The sequence below is a fragment of the Tachypleus tridentatus genome, chromosome 10 (genome assembly GCF_004210375.1).
Source record: "Tachypleus tridentatus isolate NWPU-2018 chromosome 10, ASM421037v1, whole genome shotgun sequence".
NCBI classification, from domain to species: domain Eukaryota; kingdom Metazoa; phylum Arthropoda; class Merostomata; order Xiphosura; family Limulidae; genus Tachypleus; species Tachypleus tridentatus.
Genome location: NC_134834.1, coordinates 56,976,600 through 56,989,375, shown reverse-complemented (window position 1 = coordinate 56,989,375; position 12,776 = coordinate 56,976,600).

The window sequence follows — 12,776 nt, the reverse complement described above, 5'->3', positions numbered from 1 at the left end:
TAGACAAAATTCCATAAAAATTTCACAATTTGGGTATGCAAAATTTAAAACCCGTTATTAGTTACATGCATTTCTAATTATATATTTAATAAGTGTGTTTGTTAGTATGTTTTCTACTGCTGCTTCTTTTTTCGTATCAGTGTGTGTTTTTCTTATAGCAAAGCCACATCAGCCTATCTGCTGTGTCCACCAAAGAGAATCGAGCCCCTTATCTTAGAACAATCATTTCCTTTATAATATAATACAAATAAAATTACTCTCCTCACAACAGAAACACGACTTTCACTGGGACTATATGTGAAGTTTAATTATATTATGCTAAAAACCACAGAGAAAATAAATGTGAATGCTCTAGCTCCAAGAGGAAAGAGCTTGGAAATTTTAAATTTTGCTTCCATACTCAGTTGATCTTGAACGGTATTATCACTTACCTTATCCACTTTCGTACGCGCATGTGCATCTTTTTTCATCGTCTTACCCCCTGAGACTCTCCAAGGTATTACTGTGACCCCTGTAATAACTTTTGTAATGTTGAACTTTGCGTGAAGGCAGAATAAAACAAAACTATATAAAGATCCTATTTTATTGAAAATGTTACAAATAAATGACCTTGAGAAATGCTGCAAGTGCTAAACAAATGCAAAATCCATGGAATTACTGAACATCATCAAAACCTACTTTGTACGATGGAAACTTTGATATTTAAATTTTAAGTTCGATGTATTAATATTATACAGTTAAAAAACTTTAGGCAACTCGAAACGTTGTAATATATGAAAATTTTTACTCAAAATTAGACAGGTGATTGCGCAACAAGCATCTCGACGCGGTTCAACTGCCGCACTTCAGCGTGTTTTTCATTGGTGGGCAGTTACAGGCACTTTCCACAAAAATTACAAACTACTCTGAGATTTCCCCAATAATTTTCAAACCTTCCGTGGCCCCCCGAGAAACTTCAAACGACCCCCAGGTCAAGAACCACTGATCTAGCTGAATTGTAAAAACTCTTCAGGGCACACAACCCCAGTACTCGCTAGATATTTTTTCATTTATATTCATGGAAAATACAACAAAAGAAGCCTGCTTTGTCTAAGTGTGTGCTGGAGTATAATAATAACGGCACAAATTTTTATCTTGATAAACAGATTTTTAGCTTGAAAATTTAATCTATCTTAACTCTGCCAGTGATCATTTATTTTGTGAAGTTTGGAATAAAAACAAGTTGAACTGAGCGGCCCCTAGATGACACTACTATTGTAATCAAGAAAAGCTACGAAAGTTGACTTGAATATCATCGAAGTGGTTCATCAGTACCTGGAGGAGAGTTGTTTCAAATAATTGACGAAACGTAATGACACATAGGTATACAGCAATAACAGTTTACATTATTATCCCCCGTGACTTGATATGTAATGACTTCTTACAGTTTTTCATACACCTAGAACTCTGCATTTGTCTGGCTTGAAATTTTAGAGTCACGTCTAAGAATGCTAAGTTTCTTTCTGTGTTGAGTAAGTTGTAGTGTGAACCTGATTGATAGGTGGAAGTTACTTAGAAAGTGGTGAAACTATCTTAGGGCATATTTACCATGATTCATTATTACAAATATATCGTCGATATATCTATATCACACTTCTAGAGTTAAACGCATCGTGTTTTCATGTGTCAAAATCCTTTGTTTATAAAGACTGAATGAAAATCAGACATGTAACCTAGTTGAATGGTAAGAACTCTTGCTATTAGTTACATGCATTTCTAATTATATATTTAATAAGTGTGTTTGTTAGTATGTTTTCTACTGCTGCTTCTTTTTTTCGTATCAGTGTGTGTTTTTCTTATAGTAAAGCCACATCAGCCTATCTGCTGTGTCCACCAAAGGGAATCGAGCTCCTTATTTTAGCATTGTAAATCCGTGTACTTACCGCTGTTCCAATGGGGACTTTATTTGTACTGTTATGATTTATCTTCGACGAGTTTCCGATTCATTATGATGCGTATGTTTTCGTATTACGATTTCAAATATCCAGGATTATTAATAATCTTCAAGATTTATAATGCTAGATTTTGGTTTTGATCCTATAAGCGAGCACGATACAGATAGCACATTATGCAACTTTCTATATAATGTTTAGATACATTGATATCCACCAGATAAGATTAAAGTATTTGTAACGCGGAATTCCAGAAATTTTGCATTGGATAATATTTCAAACACAAACAATAAAACTCAAAAGGAGAGTGAAACGAATCTTTATTCACAACAGAGCGTTATGTAGTTTATCTTACATTCAAAGTGTCTTACATTTCATTATGACTGGCTGCTGGGATGAAGAATAGATTTTTAAACTTATTTACAAAACAGAGATAAGAAGAAGCTAAGGCCAAGAATTTTGTGAATATCCTACGTATAGACTTGGACCTTAGTGCAGTAGCCCACAAACCAATATGTTACACACTTCAAATACTTATCTGCATATGTAAGCCAAACCATCTTGTGTCGGTTGATACAGGTTTCTGAATCATCTGTTTGGACAAACTATCTTCGTAGAAAGTATATGCAAAAACTCGTACGTGATATCTTGATATTTAAGTATCCAATTCTTACTTGTATAATAGAATTAGTACCTTTATGACATTTCGACAGTTACAACATTCTCGTGCATAAAAACATGTAAATTTACACAAATTACATACATGTACATAAATAAAGATATATCCCAACTTCATTTGTCATAATATATTGCATTTTAATCTAGCTCTTTAGGAATTTTCAATAATTAGAAGAGTGTGTTGTAATAGTATTTCAATCATTGCTAACGACGTTAGTTGGGATGCAACCACGACTGTAGTGGTTGGAACACTTATGACAGCAAGAAATGTCATGGTATGAACGCTTTTTACGTACTGACCACAATTAATTACACGTGTTATAAGACATTCGAATTACGCTTGTTATATTTTCAAACTTTACGTTCTTTATCCAGTCCCTTAAATCTGGGTTAAGTTAAATGCTCATCTGCAAGATCATAGTGTGTTGGAATACCATTATTTTACGCTCTTCTAGTTTTTGAAACTTCCTTAACGACTACGTAAAGAATGTAGCGTTTATAAATATAATAGACGGCCCAGCGTGGCCAGGTGGGTTAAGTCGTTCGACTCGTAATTTGAGGGTCTCGAGTTCGAATCCTTGTCGCACCAAACATGCCCGCCTTTTTAGCCGTGTGGGCATTATATGTACGGTTAATCCCATTATTCATTGGTAAAAGAGTAGCCCAAGAGTTGGCGGTGGGTGGTGATGACTAGCTGCCTTCCCTCTAGTCTTACACTGCTAAATTAGGGACGGCTAGTGCAGATAGCCCTCGGATAGCTTCACGCAAAATTAAAAAAACAAACAAATATAATAGACCAAATACTAATATCTTGTGACAAGTTATAACCATGCTTCTATAACTTGTAAAAGACGTTCACATCATATCCAATACTTATTCTATAGCAGTTACTTAAGGGTGAAACTAGTATAGCTATTTCAGTTACAACAAACAAATACAGTTTTGAAATTATGCACTCTATTTGTTTAGGATTTCTAACTGTACTCAATCAAGTAGCTATTTATAACTTGTTATTTGGAAAGCCATTCTTGTTTGATGACATGCGTTTTAATTCTTTTAAACTCTTTATGAAGCTACTCAGATGTACTATCAATCCTATAAACAATATTACTTGATTTTCCATATTATATTTATTATAAACAATACTGGAATGATACATTCACAGTATAAACAAGTAAAGGGTTTCAAGTGCACTTCACATCTAAACGTAATATCATTGTTATGTATCAGTACATTATGAAAAACAAGTTGATGTTTTGCTGTGAATATTATTCTATCTTCGTGATCATTAAGTTATTGTTTGACCTATATGTTGAAAATAGCGAAGCATGACAAAAGTATCATTAACATATCTTTGATATTTTATAGGCGTATTAATGAAGAACAGTGAGTTCCAATACGTGGCCAAAAGTTTCTGTAATATAGCAAATTCCAAAAATGTTATGCAGATAAAAAGTTGAAAAAGGAAAGAACACGAATGAACAAATAAGAAAATATATTTTGTTATTTCCTCAACTGACAAGACTCTTACATTCTGTTGTTACTATACTGTCTGCTTGATGAAGAGAAATGCTAGTTAAGCAGTCCACACAGGACAAGGACAGAAATAATTATATAATACCACGGTTTAAGGTGAAGCAAATGGATTCAAGTACAATATAATATAATGTATGGATTACATATGTTATCGACTATTCCAAATAACATATTCAAGAAAGCAAACCCTAATTCATACCAATTTGTACAAATATCTATATCACGTCTCGAGATGGTTTTTTTCCTTTCGTCTCTGAGATGATCATTTCTATATGTGGCCTATATTTATGCAGACGGGCAAATTCATATTTACAGTCTTTCAATACCTGATTTAAAAGGATTTAATAACTATATGCAAAATATCTCCACTAGAACTTAGAAAAATTACCAGAATATAAAGTAGATCTTAAACTAGTTGTAACCCGAAGGTTAGTTTCAAACTTCTGTTTTCTATAATAGCCAAAAATAAGGCAAATGAGGGCACTGAACTTAATTCTATTGCAATTTTATCATATAAAAAGTTATTTATTAAAAAATCGGGATTACTCATTTGTAAATTGTAGTAATATCTGAAAACTTGTTGTAGTATCATTATTCTACTATTATAGATCCACAATTAATTTTAAGATATCCTCTAAAATGTTAATGAACAAATTAAGATTCCTCGTTCAAGCTTGTAAGATAAATATGTTTTTGTAAATCTGTAGATTTAACATTTCGTTTGAAACATCAAAAGTGTATTCATTACATAGTTATTGTTCTTAAAACTAACCAAAATCAGCCAATTCATGATTATGAATTTTATTTACTTGTTTGTGTTTGAATATGATGATGTTTTGAGCTAGCGCTGTTCGTCAGATCGTACATCTTACCAAGAGAGGGACATGCGCAGAAATGAAAAAATTGGGTGCGTAGCATTTTGAACGTTGAGCGAGAGATCCTCTTCAAAATTGCATCCTATACATAAATATTACAAGTTAAGAATACATAAAATAGATTGATATTAAAACTGAAAAAATATATGTTAAAAAGTGAGAATCTATAGGAGAAAAAGACTTCATTTAAACAACATGGTTGTACAGCTCTAACATTGCAGATTAATCTCCTTTAGAGTCGCTCTCTTTTGTGAATGTCTGTTGGAACACTAATAAGTCTAAGAACCTAAAAATCTTCAACTGTATGGTTGTTGATGGGGAAATGTGTTTCTATAAGTGTATCTTGATTTCTTAATTTTACATGATTTAGATGGTCTCGTGCTCAATGGTCGAGTCGGCGGTCTGCTTGTCCAGGGTATAGACTGTTACATTTTTTGCAAGTTGTGCAGTAAATGTGTCATGTATTATAATTTCAAACGACTTAAAACTGAGCTAAATTGTAATTTAGATTTAGAAATTAAATAAATGTCGATATGTATCCAATTTGCGATACATACATACACAGATTTCTTATTAATATAAATACATTTTAATATACAAACAATAATATAATTTACAGTAACAGTTATTAATTTCGAGTTGATGTACGTAAAATTCACTTAACAGAGAGCTAGCTAACTCTGTACTCTTCTTTCATCACTGGTCACCCGTTGAGTATTTCACCGCTGAAGCTGTATAATGTCTTTGTAAAAATCCGATGTGAATTCTTTGTTATGATTGAAACTTATAAGCGTTTCTGGTCAAATATCTGAAGTTTCCGATTAATAAGCGTTAATCACAGTTATAGCTTCTAAAGTTTATAGCATACCATCTATAGCAAACCAATAATTTACTATCTCTTGGTGAGTGGCCTAGATTATCTTTATAGGCGTGAGGAGTGAGAGAGTTTCTTAAAATTTCAACTTACGAAACAATAAAAACAATACACCTGTATTTACGAACACATATGTATTGTTGGTTCTTACACTCGAGAATCTTCCACAACTTTAGTGATTAAGTGCAATACAGGTTTAACAGTATAAGTTATGTACATTTCTAAATATACATTTAACTTAAACAAGCATCGATGTCAAAACAGATATATGACAGTAAATCTGTCACAAGTGATACATTCAGTGATACATGTAAAAGATTCTCTTATGTTGAAAGTTGTTTTTCCCCTCTTATATGTGTAGGTTTGCTTATATGTTGGAAAGTGACACCATTTCGTTTACATGTGCGAGTGCTGGAGTATCATTTTCTTTTTGTTTAAGGCTCCTTTGCACCAGGATTTCTTTTAGGTTTTTGTCATATCTGTAAGAAATAATGAATGGGTCCTTGGAAAAATATTTAGAAGTAGGGTCTTAAATGAGTATTGTGTTATTGTATAATGTCTTTGTTTATTTGCTTTTGAATTTAGCGAAAAGCTACACTACAAAATTGTGCTAGCTGTTTCCAATTTAGCAGTGCAAGACTAAATGGAAGGCAGCTAGTCATCATCACTTACCGTCAACTCTTGGACTACTCTTTTACCAACGAATAGTGGGATTGACCGTCACGTTATAACGCCACCACGGGCTGAAAGTGCGAGCATGTTTGGTGTGACGTGAATTAGAACCTGCGATCCTGAGATTATGAGTCGAGCGCCCTAACCATTTGGCCATGGCGGGTCGTTAATAGAATAAGAACAGAGCTGAATGATATATGTTCAGGCGTTAGTAGAAAAGTAATTTTCAGTTACTATTCATGTAATCTTAACATTTTCTACAAATTCACATTTTTCAGGCGACTCTTTCTTCAACTGTGTAGAAATTTTAAAATGTTGCATGCTATTCTTAAGGTAAATATTCTTTCAACATTTAAAAAAACAGACCGAGCTAAGTGTCGAGAAAATAATAATAAGAGAACCATTTCAACCACTTACTTATTGTATATCATTGTTGTTATGACTCTGACATTATCGGGATCATAATTTCAATATCTTTCAGCTTTTCGTAGATTTTGAGCATTTCTTGTTTATCGATGATAATTTTTAATATATGTCAATAATTTTTATTCTGAGAATACGATAGTTAAAGAAGGGGATATGGAATTAGTAATACTCACCATGTGGTTAAATCTAAAACAAAGAAAATAAAAATGTATTCTCAAGATGGTTGGTATTGGTATTAAAACTTTAATTAAAATAAGGTACAGAACAACAACGTTTCGGCCTTCTTAAGTCATCTTCAAATTAACAAAGTGAGTTTGCAACTGACCGTTGCCGGGCATGTCTTAAGGACGAGAGTGTAAACGAGTACGGGATCGTAGGGAACGTTGCAGTTATACGTTGGGTTATTAATTAGTTATACGTTGGGTTATTAATTAGTTATACGTTGGGTTATTAATTAGTTATAGTTATAAAGTTTTAATACCCATACCACCTGTCTTGAGAATACATTTTTTACTTCAAGTTAGTTTCTCGTCATCAGGAAAGAAAATAACACCAAAGAACAAATACAGGGAGTACAAAATTCTCATGTAGAATACGTGTATATGTTAAATTGTAGTGTGACTGCAGTAAAACGGTGATGAAAAATCTAGGCTTGAGAAAATACAGCTAGAAAACAGAAAATAACACAACAGGTATTCAATATGGCTTTGCAATGTTTGCCACCATTCGATAATTTGCTTCCATTTTAAGTAAACAATACAGAAAATTATTCAGAGGTTGTTTCTCGGTAAGACGTTTAAATATAATTTGTTGTGAACATAACGTTCAGATAAAAGTAGACCCGTTATATTCATAAAGACTTATTTGTTTTTCTTATAGAAAAGCCACACTAAGCTATCTGCTGAGTTCACCGATGGGGATCAAACGCCTGAATTTAGCGTTATAAATCTGAATACTTACCGCTGTACCAGCGGAGGACATTTATAAAGGAAAATGAAAATAATAAGTGGATAAGAAAAAATAAAATTTAACGAACGGAAAAAAGCAGCAGTCAAAAAGCGAAATTAAATAATAATTATCTGCTTTCTCTAGTCATTTCTGTTTCACTACGATTATAGTAGTAGAAACGACTTAGAGAAACAAATTATAGTATTTCATGTGAAATGAAATAATATAGTGATTTGTTTCTTAAGTCACTAGATGGCAGGCAAGACATAAACTTATGAACGCGGGTATAGTGAAATTTAGCACAAAGCTGCACAGTGATCTGCCCACCAGAGGTATCGAAATCGGTTTCTGTCCTTGTTGTTTTGTTTTGTTTTTAATTTCGTGCAAAGCAACGTGGGGGCTATCTGCACTAGCCGTCCCTAATTTAGCAGTGTAAGACAAGATGGAAGGCAGCTAGTCATCACCACCCATCGCCAACTCTTGGAATGAATACATCTACACATTTGTCCATCAGTCAGTCTATAATTTTAACTGTTTGCACTACTCTTTTAATATTTAGGTTAGAACGTTCGACTAGTAACCCGAGGGTTGTGGGTTCAAATCCCCGTCACACCAAACATACTTACCCTCTTATCTAAAATGGGACGTTATGAAATGACAGTCAATCTTCCTATTTGTTGGTAAAAAGAGTAACCCAAAAGTAGTGGTGACTAACTACCTTCCTTCTAGTCTTACACTGCTAAATTAGAGACGGCTAGCGCAGATAGCTCTCACGTAGCTTTGCGTGAAGTTTAAAACAAACAAACAATTCATTTAGCCGCCATACAATTTAATTTAACACTTCTATCCATGATTGTAATCTTCTGAGATACTATTTTTGTGTATCTAGCATCTTATAAAAAACATTTTTTGAAAATCCAAGTCCACACCCTTTTCACTGTCTAGGAAACTAATAATATTCTCGAGAAAAGATAGTAAATTATTAATTAAGCAAATACTTTTGATGAATCGATATTGGCTCTCATTGATAACATTAAGATTACTGTAATTGTAGATTACTGGTGAGTGAGGGGACCTATAGCGCTAAGATTCGAGTTTCAACAAATGTGACAGGCAAAAGAAAGACAGGTTATGGTTTAGAATTTGCTTGGTAGGAAACAAAGAAATGATGTCAGGTTTCACTAAATTATTAGAGGTTCTTTTATCAGTCTCTCAGGAATGTTTCCCACTTTAAAAGAAAATGATCAACTTTATCGCCTTCTTTAAAAAGCAAAACAAGTAATATTAGCAGCTCTCCAACATCAGCCACTTGCCAAATATCCGTTGATGGCCAAAAATGGAAAAAAAACTCGTATTTTTGATCGTTGACTTTCTTTACCAGGAAAAACATTGTCTGGTTCTGGTTCTATATCTGTTTTATTTTAATATATTAATATTTACTATGTTCCATCAAGAGAATATACATATTTCAGATCAATTCCATTATCGCCCATAGAATTCAGGGTCATCAATGTTACTAATGTTGTGCAGAAGTGTACCATACCCTAGTTACTCCTTAATTAAGATGTAGATGTTTCTAAATTTCTTTGTCGTTCGATTCACCTCCGATTCAGAGAGTTGCTGAAGTAAACAATTTAACTTCTGTTATTCTGCTGCGCAGACTCAGCTCCACTACTTGACCATTAAGCATGTTAAATTACAGGAATGACTTTTCTCATGATTTCTCAAGATAAAAAGCTTACGTTTCTGTCAGTATGTTGGGTAATTTAGCTGTAGGTCATGTGAACAATTTGCCATCGTTTTTATAAGTTGTATTATTCTCCTTTTTAAGTAGATTTTGAACAAATTTCGCCGAGATTTAGCTTTAACTGGATCTTTTAACTTAGCATTTTATTTTGTTAAACAGTAAATGTTAATGTTATATATATTTTCTTTTCACTAGTGGGGGAGAGGCTTACTTTTATCTGGTACGAGAGACAGTACAGGTTTCTTTTTCACACTTCTCTTTATCTCTCTCTCTTTCTCTCTTAAACACACGTACAAGAAACTCTTGTCCTTGTTTTATTTTTGTGTATTTGATCTGACTTTGTTTTTGTGACCCATGTAAATTCATCTTTGCCATTTTTGTATTAATCCCAATATACTTCATTTATTATACAAAGAGCTACCCCACCCACCCTCTTAAAAGGTCCAATATCAAATAACTAATAACTTGGAATTTCAGTATAATTCTTATCATAAATGTTCTCTAAATCCAAACATATTTCAGTAATTACCATTGTATCATAGTCTTCCATTTCATTAAGTTCGTCCATTACGTACCTATTGCTTTTAATATTAAAATAATAACACCTCAGTTATTTTTCAATCCACTATATTTATCTTTAAATATGACAGATTTATCTTTTAAATTATTATTGAACTTGTTATGCACTAAATCTCATATTCCCAAATATCTCGTTGCCCTGACTATAATATCCACTTTTTGTTCACAATTTCTCTAGCTCCACACTGCTATGCATCTTAATGTTTTTTAACGAAAATCTTCAGAGCTTTACCAAACACTCTACTACCTAACATCTGCTTAAGTGAATCACGTTTTAAATATATAATTCCCCTTTACTATGAAAAACAATTCCATATCGAACCAGTTCAACTGTTGCTCTAACAAATTGTAGATACTCTTTAACTTCAGCCTTGGATCCTGTTGAGTAAATCATTCCTGTATCTAGACAGAACGAGCATTGCTGATAAGATCACATATCTTATCAAACCTAAGATTTCAAACAGATCCTCTAATTTACACTTTCCATCATTCTCTTCGGTATGCACTACAAGAATGTTCATTGGTACCAGCAGTTAAACTCTCAATACTTTCTATAACGTCATGTATGTTAGTATACCATTTTAGTTCTAGTCTTTCTATGCTCCACAATACAAGTAACTTTACTTGTATACTTAATGAGAGATTCAAAGTCTCCGCTATGTGAGTCTCTTCATTATCTCGTTCCTCGTTGCAAACAACCACACACAAAGCAGAGACTAATATCTGAATGTTAACTAAACGTGTTTCTATAATTTTAACTACTTGTTAGTGTAAGTCCAGCTCTCTGTTTCTGCCTCTACCCTTTCCCAAAGTAACCTTTACATTAAACCTGTCCATTACCTGTCTTAGTGCCCTTATTTTTCTTCTTTATCTACAGTTTTCCCCTCTCTAATAACACAATCTTCCTTACAACTAACCATAACTTACTAACAGGCAATCAAACGCAGCAGGTTGCTGTATTATGGTTGTCAAAGTCTCATGAAAATCACAATCAATCACAAAGTTTTCATATGTAGTCTAATATTAGCCTGCATCTTACCCTATACAGTTCACCTTATATATTCCGGAACTACCTCTAATGATACTGAAGTTCGTTAGCTACTATTCTCTATTACCAATTTATCCACCCAGTAATTCTATATTTAACAAATACTAAGCTATTTCATAATTTATAGAGGTAACTAAGATGTAGTTTGTCTTCAGTTAGATGTAATTAATTGCTGACATAAATAATACACTAGTGTATTAAATTCTTAGTAGATCGGATATTAAAATCAATAATATCCACATTTAAAATAAACACTTTACTCTTCTCACTTACTGGGCATTTGTGATTATTTTTAATTTTATTTAATACGTAGTTATTTTAGTATCCCATATATTTTTACAACGTGGCATGGCCAAGCGTGTTAAGGCGTTCGACTCCTAATCCGAGGGTCGCGGGTTCGAATCCCGGTTGCCCCAAACATGCTCGCCCTTTCAGCCGTGGGGGCGTTATAATGTGACGGTCAATCCCACTATTCGTTGGAAAAAGAATAGCCGAAGAGTTGGCGGTGGGTGGTGATGACTAGCTGCCTTTCCTCTACTCTTACACTGCTAAATTAGGGACGGCTAGCGCAGATAGCCCTCGAGTAGCTTTGCGCGAAATTCAAAACAAACAAACAAACAAGCTAAGTTTAAAAATCTAGTACACACTAAACATAATTTCATTATATTATCTGTAAGATTCCTAGCTAATATAACGAGAGTACACTAAAATGTCTACTTTAAACTTTAATAAGAGCAAAATAATGCTTATTTTCTTCAGAAAACGTTATAATGTACAACCACGGATGGTTACAATTTATCTGTCCCAAATCTATCAATAACTAGCTTAAAACTTGATTTAAGTGTCTAAAAGAGAAAACTTTTGATCCGCGGATATGCTGAACCTGTGATAAAGGAAAAGCGTTAAGTGGAACTGAATCTCCAACCCGAAAAACATCAAGAGGATCAACAGAGGTTGAAGATATTTCTCCATGACTACTTTTGTCCTTTGTTGAAGACAGTGGTATGTCAATACGATTCATAGCTATCTCTTCGGTTATCTTTAACCAACACATTTTGAGAACGACGGTCATATTGCAATGCCTTCAAAACTGTCTGCGGAATCACAACGTTAAAAACCGGGTTTCGAGCACAGGCAGCCCCAAGTGTAGCTTTGTGCTTAATTCTAAACAATCCAATTCAAATGTTGACGGTGGATAGTGTTGATTAGCTGTCTTCCCTCTAAAGTATTACTTTTAGCTCAAACAGAGAACACTCGTGTAGCTTTGACCAAAATCCAACAAAACACATAAACAGTTCTTATCTAGGAATCCTAACATTTTTGGTTTGATTGCAGAAAAGCATCCAGACTTGGAACCTTAACACCAGAAACATTAGGATAAGATGTACGTCTTTTCATTTCATAACTTTTAAGATCCGCCACTTACAGAATATATGTATGAATTACAATGACACTCGTTCAC